This window comes from Callorhinus ursinus, unplaced genomic scaffold (genome assembly GCF_003265705.2).
Source record: "Callorhinus ursinus isolate GAN/ISIS: 27379988/994484 unplaced genomic scaffold, GSC_fseal_2.0 scaffold4, whole genome shotgun sequence".
Taxonomy (NCBI): domain Eukaryota; kingdom Metazoa; phylum Chordata; class Mammalia; order Carnivora; family Otariidae; genus Callorhinus; species Callorhinus ursinus.
The window spans coordinates 94,418,148-94,432,098 of NW_027397066.1; positions in this window are offsets into that span (position 1 = coordinate 94,418,148).

A 13,951-nucleotide genomic window follows, 5' to 3' on the forward strand; every position below is an offset into this window, starting at 1 on the left:
AGACAGGCACACCGACACTAAATCATATAACACTGTCAAGGTCACATAATTTAAATAATATACTAAACTTGAATGCATTATTATTTGAATAAATTTGAGTCACTATAACCAAGAAGAGATGTTATCCAAGAGAAGTGAAGTCTAGCTGTAGAATGCTGGGAAACAACAGATGGACAATCAATAATAATAATAGTAGGTGTTTTTTTATTCAGGTGTCACTTTATAAAATAAAAAAAAATTGGTTCAAAATGTTGATGGGCCCAACCAATAAACATTATTGACTCAATTGCAAAAATATTTTTTATGTATCCTAGGTTGGAAAAGTTTGCTGGTCACATATTGCACACCTCAGCCAGGCTTACACAATGTATTTTATAACTGTATGTATTATCTAGGATGATTTTGGAGTAATTAAAAAAAAAATGAACCTGGAGCGCCTGGGTGGCTCAGTTGGTTAAGCTTCTGACTCTTGGTTTTGGCTCAGTTCATCATGATCTCAGGGTTCTGGGATCAAGCCCCACCTCCAGCTCAGTGGTCAGCAGGGAGTCGGCTAGAGATTCTCTCCCTCTCCTTCTGCCCCTCCCTCCACTCGCATGCACTCTCTCCCTCTCTCAAATAAATAAATAAATCTTTTTTTAAAAAATGAAGTTGATTTAAATGGTAGAAATAGGTAATGGTTAATGGAACTGGCGACTAAAAAGAAGCAGGCTTTGAGCTTGGCTGATCTGGCACTCCAAGAAGGTCATCAAGCCCCAGGTTCTTTCTGTCTCTCCGCTATGATCTTCATTGTCATCTTTCTTCTAAGATTAATCCCTTACAGGATCCTAAAATGGCTAACAGTTACAACTGAAGATACTTGGATATTTGTTCATAGCAAATATAAGAGAGAGAGAATAGCTTTTATAACTTCTTCCAGAATAGTGAAGACGTTTCCCACAAACTCCCTTCCAATCATGATTAGCAACTCAATATTGTGAATGTTGCCAATGCCAAAAACAAAAAATGGGAATGTGACTAGCATTAGAACTACCAGGCCTGCTCTTGGAGCTTTCTAGGAGGCACTTAAGCTACATGGCTGAGATGTAGTTAACTAAATAATATTTAGAATTCCCTTTGGAAGGAGACAGGAGATAATGGGTTCTGACTAGTGAATAGCATGTCCACTATAGCATCCCCAAAGGGAAAAGGTTTATATATTTTTAATGTCAGTGCACATATGAGAGAAAAATTATTAGCCAAAGGATAATTTCCAGTAACATAATTTATTTTCAAAAGTTGTTGCTGAGGGGTAGATAGGATTCAAGAAGTACTTGGATGGGAGATATGCTTGTAAATGGGAATTATCCTGCCTGGCACATCTCAGGGAGACGATCATTAGCTGTCCTTCAAGCTGTGTCTTCTTTGCCCCCTTGTTCTATAAGAGGCCGATCCATTTTCACTGGGCAGAGTTCTCTCTCTGATGGCATGGCCCAGGCACTCTCAAGCTTTTAAGTGACTGAGTCTTTGAGCAGAAAGCATGATGATGTTCTTATTAGCTGGACTCAAGTTTTGCTCCACCAAAAAATGCTCCCTGGCCTCATGTAGCAACAGTACTTTGTGCTCTTCAAATTTCCAACACTCACCTAGTACTTAGTAGATGAGAACTTTCTCCAGCCTCCCATAAATTCTGGCCCTAATTAAATGGACATTAGTTTCCAAATCATTAAATAATTTTTATAAATATATTTTAATTTTTTCATTAGTCTCTTTTATAATGTAATAGTTGAAAAACTAAGATCCCCCATTTTATTTAAATTAAGTTAAAAACAATTGTTTGAATAGGCAGGAAGAGTATTAAGGTCTGGAGAATTTAAGAATAAAGTTTTTTGCCCTATTCATATTTCAATTTTAAAGAAGTTTTACTCCCAGAACATAGTTATAAAGTTCAAATATCATTGATCAAGTCCAATTCAATTATAGTGCTTATTCTGTATATCACTCTAAAATATTTTTACATTAAAGCAGAAAGTCCTCAAGTTCGATAACTATTGTCTATACAACATTTTTTTCATATTGATATGTCTTATCCTAATCTCTAATTCTGGATCTTGCTTGTTTATAACCAACAGCATTAGCATAAACTAATAAGTACATCAAGTATAGGGCTCCCCCAACTTACTTAACTCATATCCATTTCTAGTAATATAAAATGTCCTACTCTAGGAAAAAAAAAATGCCTCAAATGGATTTATATTAGATTTCCATTTGTGTTAATTTATGGTGAATACTATAGCAAGGAGGTCCAAAAAATGCAAAAGCTCAAATGGAGATAGAAGTTTCCCTCTCACAGGTCAAAGTCCAGGGAGGGTAGTTGGACTTGACTGACTGACCTCACCCCAGAGACCCTGACAAGGGGGTCTGCTCTCCCACCCTCCAGGGTGTTGTCCTCATCTGCATATTGAAGTCTGGTTATCACCACAGTTTTCCCCGGGGGGAAGGAGGAAGAGTAGAAAGGCCCACTAAGGTAGTGTGATAAGGCATGGCCTGGAGGTGGCACAGGTCCTTTCTTCTGGCATTCCAGTGTGAGAATTCAGTCACGTGTTTACTCTGGCTACAAGAGCGGGAGAGAAAGAGAAACTCTGCCTGAGTGATCTACTATGGTTTCAATTCTTTGTTCCTAGGACAGAAAGGATTCCAGAAGACAGCAGTTTCTGATACTATTTATAAATATTGGTGTTTCACATTCATTTTGTCATATATCTGAATGTGAGGAATCAACCCAACTTGAACTTTGTAAGTTTGAAAGAAAAAAAATGAACACTGGATTATTGTTTATTAATTTATTGATCTTTTCCTTAGCTGTGAGAGTATTCTTTGAAGAATAAAACTGAGTTCTGAGGAAGGAAAATAATAATATTTATTAAGAAATAATTCAAAATTTCCTTATGTTTAAAAATGGAATCCCCTGAGTTATTAGCAGAGCTGAATGAGTAAGTTGTTTCACTGCTCAGATACCACCACTACTCCCTATCAGGAGTGGGGATCCAGTCAGGTGCAGTAATACCTTCAAGGCAAATACTTCGGACTCACAAACCATTTCAGTTTTCCTGTTTCTCCCAACTCATTGCTTTAGAAGTCCCTGTTCCTCAGATAAATTTAGTTTAGAAATTTAAATTATTACATCTGTGAAAAACACATTTTATTGAATTTGTAATTCCAAGTAAACTATAGCAGATGCTTCTGCTCCACTAAAAGGTGAGACAAAGGATGAAATAATAAGGAAAGTATATTGAATGGAAAATTCTGAAGAAAAATTTCATTTGATTTTAAATTTGATTGGTAGAGGGGATACATGTATGCAGGAGAGTATTAGTAGAATCGGGGAGGGTGACAACCACACCTCCGCAAGGTGAATGAGAATATCCTTTTTTTTTTTTTAAGATTTTATTTATTTATTTGAGAGAGAGAGAAAGAGAGACTGTGTGTACGCAGGCATGAACTGGGGGAAGGGCAGAGGGAGAAACAGGTTCCCTGCTGAGTGGGGAGCCCTACCTGTGCTGGATCCCAGGACCCTGAAATCATGACTTGAGCCGAAGGCAGATGCTTAACTGACTGAGCGACCCAGACACCCCGAAGAATATCTTTTTAAGCAACAGCAAACTGAGATTCAAATACCACTCTAGTTAGCTGAAACCCTTTTAAACTTAGCAAAACTATGTGTAAATTTAGAGGGAAGAGTGATAAGGACTCCCTTGGCATAGATTTTCCAGAGTTATGTTGATCCAGAGATTATCTAAGGGTATACTGGACCTCTATCAGCAAGTCTATCCTTTTATATGTAGCTTAAAAGTGTGGAAAAACTAAACACACACACTACATAATATTTCCATAATCCTTTACCTCATTAAACTTTGCTAACATCATTTTATTGACAAAATAAGTTATCTTATTACAAAATACTAGAAAACAATTCTTACCTTTCTAGTTCAGAAGGTTAATGATGATCAAAAATAAAAGTTAGTGAACTACGCTTCCAGAGGAAAATTACTCACTGTCATCCTTCTAAGTCATACATTGTCAACTCACGAAGAAAGGAAGCTGTAGTCATTTTCTACCACTAGTGAAATGTTACATTTCACACAGTTCCTATACTGTGAATCTATTTCTTTGCATTGTAACTGCAATGTAGATAATGATTAGCTGCTGGTTTCCACCCTTATGATACCATCTAGGTACCAAGGCACTGTTATTAAGCTGCCCAGCTTTCTTCAAGCTGACCAACCTCCTCTCATTGTGTGATGCTTTTATTGTCCAATTCATCTGAGTGCATTTGTGGCCACGTGTATAAGCTGGGTGAAGTATATAAGAACACAGAGTATCTTAACTGGCCTTCAAAGAGTACATATTTATTTTAATGATCTATTTAGAAAAAAAATATGGCACAGTGCCTTTGGACTAGATCCATGGCAAAGGGAAAAGAGGGAAGCCGTTCCCAGTCTGGCATGGCTTCTGAGAATCCAGGACCTTCCTGACTGGAGATCCACGTCATGTGTGCAAGACCAACTTTCAAGTTCTGCGTGGAACCCCCATATCTTGATTGTGCTCCAAGCTGTTCCCCTGGGAAACACAGACAGTCCTGAGCAAAGTTTCAAAGTAAAAATTGGTATGGCATTTTTTCATTTCTCACTTCTCTCATTCTCTCTTCCATCGTATTTTATACCCCAGAAACCCTGTGTTCTCATCTTAGTTCTCACTTATCCCCCTTACACTGTGTCACCTGTCAGAGGCTACTTCGGGTCATTGTGTTATAAAAGGAGTAACAAACAAAGATAGCTAATTTGGATGGCTGTGTAACTCACTACAAATTATTCTGAAGGCAACTGTGATGAACACAGATCTATTGGTTAGCTCAAAATAATCAAATTTAGAAGCTAGATTTAGGCAGGTAAAGAAACATCCCAGAGGAGTCCTTTTACTAATCTTTTAAATCCAGCCACATGGATAGACTCTGACTTCATCTAGGCATGCATTTGACCTTGTTGGGAGAGTTACTGACTTATTTAAGGTGTGCCTGCTATCTCATATCATCACTATATTATCTAGCTGCAGGGACACAGGAGCTCCATTAATCTCTGAAACATCTTCCTGAAGCACTAGTCAGGAAAAGGGTCCTGTTCCTCAAGAGAATTCTTTTGGTAAGTCTACGGGAATATTGATTTAGGGTCATGTTAAAATAGGCAATGGCCAAGGTGGCCAAAGCAATCGCCTATTTATGGCTTTTATAATTAAGGCATGTATTTAGGCAACGGCTTGAATCTAACGTGCACATTCAGGCATTGCATGCTTAACATCTTTCCAAGATCATCACTTTTAAAAACACTGTTGAGTTTTTAATAGAGCTCTTTTGGATCTTTTTAAAGACAATGTTTATCAATGTAGTAGACCTTAATGGAGAAGAGTTCAACTGTGATTTGGAGTCAGACTGCTTGACCGCCAAGTGCACTTTCCCCTTTACCTGGCTGTGTGTGAGTTTCCTTATTGGCGAAATGCTGATAAAAATAATACGGACCTCGAGGGGCGCCTGGGTGGCTCAGTCGTTATAAGCATCTGCCTTCAGCTCCGGTCATGATCCCAGGGTCCTGGGATCGAACCCCGCATCGGGCTCCCTACTCTGTGGGAAGCCTGCTTCTCCCTCTCCCACTCCCTGTTTGTGTTCCCTCTCTCGCTGTGTCTCTCTCTGTCAAATAAAATCTTAAAAAAAAATAACATGGACCTCGTAGGATGGTAGGATAAAGGGAGTACTTAGCAAGTGCCTATCAACAGAAAGATATTTATTAATCATGGTTGTTATTACTATACTTTATGTAAAACCAACTCTTTGTTACGGATTTCTGAAACTAAAACCCCAGGCACCTGAGGTAATGTGTTCATAAAATCTGAACTACATTAACATTTCTTTTTTTCTTCATTTCCTTCCGTACAGTCAGTTCAGATGTACTGTTCCAGAAATCTTTGAAGATTCTAGTTGCTCTTGGAACGATTCATCTTTGTGCTTGTCATTCAGTTTTCTGTAATTTTCCACTTTCTCTCTCAACAGCATTATGCAAAGTTGTGAGATGGATGAAGTCAGTAGACACCAACCCCAACCCCATTATCTCATATTCCAGCGTTAAGTGTTTCTTGTTACTGTCTTTGTTCTCTATTGAAGTATCCCACCCAAGAACCTTCTAGTGGTTTTGTGTGGACTTTTCATTTTATTCTTTCAGTTATTATAAACATTTAGCCAGTTAAATATCTCTTTGAAACCTGGAACTATCATGTTCAAAATTTCAACCCCTTTATTTTATAGATGACCAGTTAAAGCTCCCAAAGAATTGAGACTGTCTCTTAAATTCTTGAATATTTTCTAGCTAGTGCTGTAATGAAATAAACTTCAGATTCTGTTGTATTTGTTCATTTCTCCTTTTAATGCACAACCTGCCTTCTGTTCTGTTCTCGCAAAGAGTTCTTAGTGGCATTAACAGGTGAGAACTGACAACATTCCACAGTTAGCTCTCCTAATAGATACAACATTAGCCTAAAAGAATGCTTGTTGATTTCAACATCATGGGAGGCAGAGGAACTGACAGGTTTGGATGCTAGAAGAGTCTCAGAACCATATAAAATTATTACATGTAGGCACTACTTTTTCTATCAATGTTGCTAAGCAAATTACCTCTAAAGATAAAACATGTTCCTTATTTAGGTCAATTCTGCCTGGCATAATATTTTACACACACTTTACAAAGACTCTACTAAGACGAACTAGTTTTAACCTGCCATTTTTTTTTTTTTGCTGTAATTAACTCTGATGAATGATGTTGGTAACAAATACTGTGTGTTGATAACAAACCATTTTATCATTTTAGAATCACTTAACTTTTACATAAGCTTTTATAAAGACATAGTACCTGGATTCTCCTTTCTCTTTTACCTAACATCCTGCCAACAGTAAACAATTACCTGAAAGGGGTGGAAAATGGAATGAGAAATATAATCACTTCTCCATTCTTCAGAAAGGAGAATAAGGATTTCAGTAAGCATGTATTGAGTGCCTATTTTTCTCCAAGACCTGTGGTTGGAACTAGTGATACACATTTTAAAGAAAACATTTTTATAACTTATTTTCCTTATTGTGAATCAGTTTTAACCTATTAAGAGAAACAGAAAAATCAAAAAGTACACATAGCCACATGTGGAAAGTACATATAATCATGTAAGAATAGAAGTGCATCCAAGGTACCATAAAAGTTCAAATGAGGGGTATTTAATTCAGACTATAGGTACTAGAGAAGTTTTCCAGAATAGGTGACTTTCATTGAATTTGTGTGTACGTGTGTTAGAAATTAGCTAGGCACAAAAAAATGGGTTCTCGTACTGGGAGCAGGAAAACAGAACATGAGTATTGTTCATGAGGAAAAAAAAAAAAATGGGCCCAGTGATTCCAGTGTCCCTTTAGATGCTCTAAGATGGGGTGAAATTGAAGACAGTAGAATGGGGACCAAAGATTCACCAGGCATTCGTAGATCCATGGGTTGACTATATAATGGTGAAAAAGAAGATGAGTTGAACTGTGGATCCTTTACTCCATCATTACTATTCACTGCTCCCACTTCTGCCTCACCTCCATCTTCATGAGCCTGACTGTCTCTCCATAGCTCTTAACTAGCTTAAATGCCATCTCTGGTAAAATGCCCTCCTTTGGCACTATCACTGGCATTTCGGAATTATCTCAAGCAATGAAAAGAACCATAATCGATTTATAGGTGAGGTAAATCCCCAAGATTTTTATCAGGTTTCCATTCTCTGCACTGTGTTCTTTATAAATACAGTGTTCTTTCTTGTCATGTTGGAAATGCGAGCCCACTGTGACTAAGGTCATATTTAATACAGACCCAACATTTCGTTGGCTCTCCCTAGATATTAAATATTAATGGAAGGAGATGAAATAGTACAAGAACAAGAAAGTAATTCAAATAGATCCCAGCTGGTTCCAGCTGCATTAGAAACATAAGGGAGAAAAGTGAACACTTCTTTTCAAAATATAAAACTGAAAATATTTCTAGGAATGCATGGGCTATTTAAAATCATCAGATAGTTTTGAACTGAAATTCCTTTAAAAATATACAATAAAAAAGTAGTTGCCGGATGTCCTTACGTTCATAATGAGAATGTAAAATATGTTTACCATATAATTTGGATTTTTAAACATTTCTCTATGATCACATTAAAATAGGACGTTTCACTCATTGTCTTAGATAATCATTTAGTCAGGTAATGAATATCACATGGTACAGGAAAAAAAATATATATATATATACATTTTAATTTTAGCTTTTCTGAAGCCCCATTGTTCACTTTAGGCTGTCTTACTGAGAGTCCTTGCACTAAACGCCTCTGGTTGCATTCCATAAAAGACAAAGGCATATTTTAGGGATGTACCTCTTACAAAGAGGTATTGATGGACCAGGAATCAGAGTTTGGACAAATGAACATTTCATTATAACACAGCCTAATTGTTAAAGCTCTTCTTATTGAAAAGAATAAAAATTTCATTAGTCATCACAGTAGCTCAGCACAAACTCCTCCTCCTTTTCCCCACAATGCACAGAAAGAATGGCAAGTTCTAAGCTTACACATTTTGGAACCTTTGGTTCTTCCTTACTTTTGCTCCAAATGTACTATGAAGTATTTTAGTAACAATGATGAAATAACTTGGTAATACTTACAGCTAAATTTTATAGATGGAATTTTTTAAACAAGAAAGAAAGAAAAGAAAGAAATCTCAATGATCCCACACAAATGCAGTTCAAATCAAGAGTGGCCTAGAGGCCCCTGCTCTTCTATGCTTAGGGCCTCAGGATGATTTTATGGGATTATGAAGGATCCTGAGGCTTAAATATGGTAAAGATAAAAATGCTTTATAAACTGTAATGGTTTGTAGACATAAGGAAATAAATTTGCATTAGTAATCCTCATCTCCTCACAGTGTCTTTTCAGTTTCTCCAGGAGAGATAGGTATTAATTATTGCCCTAAGTGTAAAAACTGACACAGGAAAGGACCAGGATACAATGAAGATTCGCTGATCTAGGAATCAGAAGTCCCGCCATTACTTAGACAATACTGTCAAATAAGTCATGTATTATGTTGGAAGCTCAGTGTGCCCTAGTGGTGAAGATGTGAACGCTAGACTACACGAGGACTGCAAGTGCACGGCACCATTAGCCCCACATTTGAGCAGGAATTGCCGATTGATGATAAAAGTGTTTCTGGCTCAGAATCTTTGCCAACGTAGACCTCAGTTAAAGTTGGCTCTCTGAGTTTAAGCCTATGTGACCAGCGGGGACTAGATAATCTTTTATTTTCTTTCTTCTAGGTCTAAGAAGCTATAGTTGTCATCTGTGATTGTAGATAAATCACATTATCTGCTCAAAGTTTTCCAGCGACTCAAATTTTCATTGAGAGTAAAAGCCAAAGTGCTTAAAGGACCTACTATTCAATCTCACCTTTATTGCCTCTCTTCCTTCCTCTCCCACCTTTCTCTCTCTCTCTCTCTGTCTCTCTCACCCAACCTGCTTCAGTACACTGGTTTACTGCTTGCTCCTTGAATATACCAGGCATTCCCTCCTCTCAGAAACTTTGCAATGACTGTTTCCTCTGCCTAGAGTACTCTACTCCTACATATCCGTGTGTTCACTCCCTTATCTTCCCCAAGTCTTTACTAATTTCAGCCTTTAACTTGTTTACACAGGAGTTGGCAAATGACAACACATGGGCCAAATTTGCCCTCTGCCTGTGTTTGCACAGCCCACAAGGTAAGAATGGAATTTATATTTTTGGTTGAAAAATATATAAATCAAAAGAAAAATCATACTCTATGACACATGAAAGTTATATGAAATTCAAATTTTGATGTTCATACATAAAGTTTTATTGAAATACAGGTTGCTTTGGTAATAAAATGGAAGAGTTAAATAGTTACAGTAGGGACCTTAGGGTCCACATAGGCTAAAATATTTACTATTTGGCCCTTTACAGAAAAAGTTTGCTGGCCCCTAAGACAGACTTGTCAGTTTGTTAAAAATTGCTAGAAACACTGGTAATCTTGATTCCTTCTCTTTTCTCTTAATTTTTAAAAATAACATTTATCACATTATACCATATTACACAAGCTCTTTGTTTATTATGTATATTTATTGTCTATCCAGGAGAACAAAAACTCCACAAAGTCAGAGAATTTTGTTCATTTTATTTCTTGATATATTCTCGGTACCCTGAAGAGTGTCTGTACGTAGTAGGTATTCAATAAATACATTTTTAGAATGAATGAATTCTATGGAAGATACCTGCCTAAAGTAGAAATAGATTAGATGGGGTAATCAGAGAAACCTTCAGGGCAAGATGATATTTGAGTGTTAAAGAGTACTAAGGACTTAGAACAGACAACATTGTTCCTAGAAACAGTACTAAACAAAAAAAATTTGTGTAGAATAGTCTGAATGTAATGTAGAGCCCATGAAGGAGAGAAAAGTAGGTTGAGCTCAGGCTGCAGATGGCCTGGAATGTCTGATGAAGATACTTGAGCTTAATCCTATAAAATTTGTATATTTTTAAAAGATTTGTCTGACAGTGATACAGTATACAGTATGGGATGGAGTGGGTAAAGAATTGGAATATCCCAGGTTCAGATTTCTAAAGGTTTAACATTGGTCAGTGGCAAATGAGATGGAAAAGAAAGATACTGAGAGTAAGGAAGGAGGAACCGATGGTACCTTCAACATTCTGATCCTTGGTGAAAAATGTCATTGTCAAAAATTGGAAGGTAGCAGAAGAGAAAGAGCGTTACCACAAAAACAATCCAAACAAACAAAAAACAAAAACAAAACGAAAACAACAAAACTGTGCTTCAGTTCTTTGCATTGTATTGAATAAATATGCATGTAACTCCATGTGCAAGAGTTCTGTATATTTTATGCCACACAGAGGCACACGTGACTCCAAACCTGACAAAATAAACTAAGTTTTCGTGGCGTTAGATTAAAGTACTTCAGAATGATGTCAAATTAAGTTTCATTTATTAGATTTAATAAGATTTTATTTATTTATTAGATTTTTAAGATATTTGAGAGAGAGAGAGAGTGTGCTCATGAGTCGGGGGAGGGGCAGAGGGAGAGCATTTTAAGCAGACTCCGGGCTAAGTGTGGAGCCTGATGCTGGGCTCAATCTCACCACCCATGAGATCAGAACCTGAGCCAAAACCAAGAATGGGATGCTCAACTGACTAAGCCACCCAGGCACCCCATCACTCTGTTAGATTTTTAAAATACTTTGTTATACTTTTACAGGTATTTTTAAATTTTTACTTATTTATTTTTTAAAATACATTGAACAGAGATAATAAACTCAAAGATATATGACAGTGCCTAATTCTTTTTTGTAATCATGGTAAAATAACATTAAATCTAATAAAAGAAAAAAATCATACATAATTTGATTCCATTTATGTAACATTTTATGAGTATTTAAGATGGGATTTTAAGCTGTGTTTTCTTCTCCATATTTTCTGTATTTTTTCTTCAATGTCTATTTTTTATAATCACAAAAGCTAGAAAGCTATTTTACATATTAAACCATAAGAAAAATTATCGTAGGTTAGGTGTACAACAAGAACTTTTGTTGATTTGTTTTGATATTAAGAATGGATTCATGCTTCATACTAGTTATTTGCTGTGAGGAGAATTAGTGAATATTTAGCAAAGTCTGAGATAATGGTATTCAAATGAGCTGTTAAGTATATTTAAAATCATTTAGTCTAATAAGAACAGGTAATGTGACCAGTTAAATTACAGTTATGGATTTGGGAATTAAATTTGCATCCAATGCCAAATAATCACTTGCTGCTTGCTTCATCTTTAAAATGGGAATAACAGGGCCTCCTGGGTGGTTCAGTTGGTTAAGTGTCAGACTCTTAAATTTGGCTCAGGTCATGATCTCAGGGTCGTGAGTTCGGAGCCGGTGTCAGGCTCCAAGCTCAGCAGGGAGTTTACCAGAGATTCTCTGTCTCCTTCTCCCTCTGCCCCTCCCCCCACTCATGAGCACTCTTTCCTTCTCTCTCTCAAATAAATAAATAAATAAATCTTTAAAAAAATAAAATGGTAATGACAATCCTTTTCAAAGGGTTGATTAATGGAATTAATATGATGAAATATATAAAGTACTTATCTAGTGAGTAGCTGTTCCAGGAATGATAGCTATTATTGTTAAGAATCTGGTAAGTGCTAAGATAAAGAATCAAAGTTTGAGAATCAAGCTACACATATTTAATCCTTCACTTACTTTGTTCCACTTAACGCCATGAACTGTGTAAGGAAATATATGTACTGTCAAGGCCCTACCCTGTTTTTATGGAGTTGCCAATATGCTTCATCAGGTGTTGCAGATGCCATGACTCAAGTTCCTACCAGGTAGAGAATTTATTTATTTATTTTTTATTTTTTAAAGATTTTATTTATTTATTAGAGAGAGAGAAACAGCATGAGAGGGGAGAGGGTCAGAGGGAGAAGCAGGCTCCCTGCTGAGTGGGAGCCTGATGTGGGACTTGATCCCAGGACCCTGAGATCATGACCGGAGCCGAAGGCAGTTGCTTAACCAACTGAGCCACCCAGGCGCCCTCAGGTAGAGAATTTAAACCAGGCCACCTCCTTGGTAAAAGTTCAGCAAATAAAATCTTGTGCTTTTGGGTACCCTGATGCTTTTCACTAAAAATATACATAAAAGTACTTCTATTTGGAATTAATTAATTAATTCATTCATTCGACAGTTACCTATTGAGCATTTTCAAACATTCTTCTCGGAGCTGGCTGTATAGCAGCAAAAACAAACAAGATTTCTTCTCCCATAGATGTTTCAGTCTATTGAAGGGAAGAAAAAACCCAAAAAACAAATAAATAGACAATATAAATTCATTTAGTAATAAGTACTAGAAATAAAATCAAATACAGTGGTATGATTGACTGGGCTACTTGAACTTAAGCAGTTGAGTAAGGCTTCTCTGAGCAAGGGGTATCTGACCTGAGACCTGAATGATGAAACTCCAGCCATGTAGAGAGAAAGAAAATTTGGGAGACCAGGCTCAGGGAATAGCTATTACAAATCATCCAGGGCAGGAATAAACTTAGCCAGCTCAACAAATACAACTGTTTAATAGTATGGGTGGAGAAACGGGCCGGAGGGGAAAGATGTGGTCAGAGAAATATTCACAACTATAAGCTTGAACATGAGCTCCTTAGCGCAGCAGAAAGTTAGAGAGAATGCTGACATTCCCAAATGCACAGGTTTAACTCAAAGTTCTAGAAAACTTGAGGTCATCTACTCTACCAAATCATGTAATTTAATATTTATTCAATCAAGAAATATTTGTAAACACCTTCAAGAAATGTAACCCATAGGAAAGGTCAGATGTATATACTTAGTGTCAGCAGTTAAGCTGTAATCAGATAGGGAGAGATCACTTCTAGCTGAGCAAATCTGAGATTTCATGGTCATATTGGCATTTGAGGTAGGATAGGTAGATAGAATTTAGATATATAAAATATGATGATGTTGAGGGCATTCTAGGAAATAGCATGAATGAAGGCATAGAGATAAGTTGTTTAGGCAATAAACAGTATAGCGTTTGGAGTTTGTATTATGTAACTTTCTTTTTTGTATTATGTAACATCTTTGATTTAAAATTCAATAATAGATCATTGTCAAAGCTAAACTTGACCTTGTCATATTTTTTTATTTAAAGGTTTTTTTTTAATTTTTATTTTAGAGAGAGAGAGAATGTGAGCTGGGGGAGAGGCAAAGGGAGAAGGAAAGAATCTCAAGCAGACTCTGAGCTGAGCTGGGAGCCTGACGCAGGGCTCAAACATATAACCCTAAGATCAT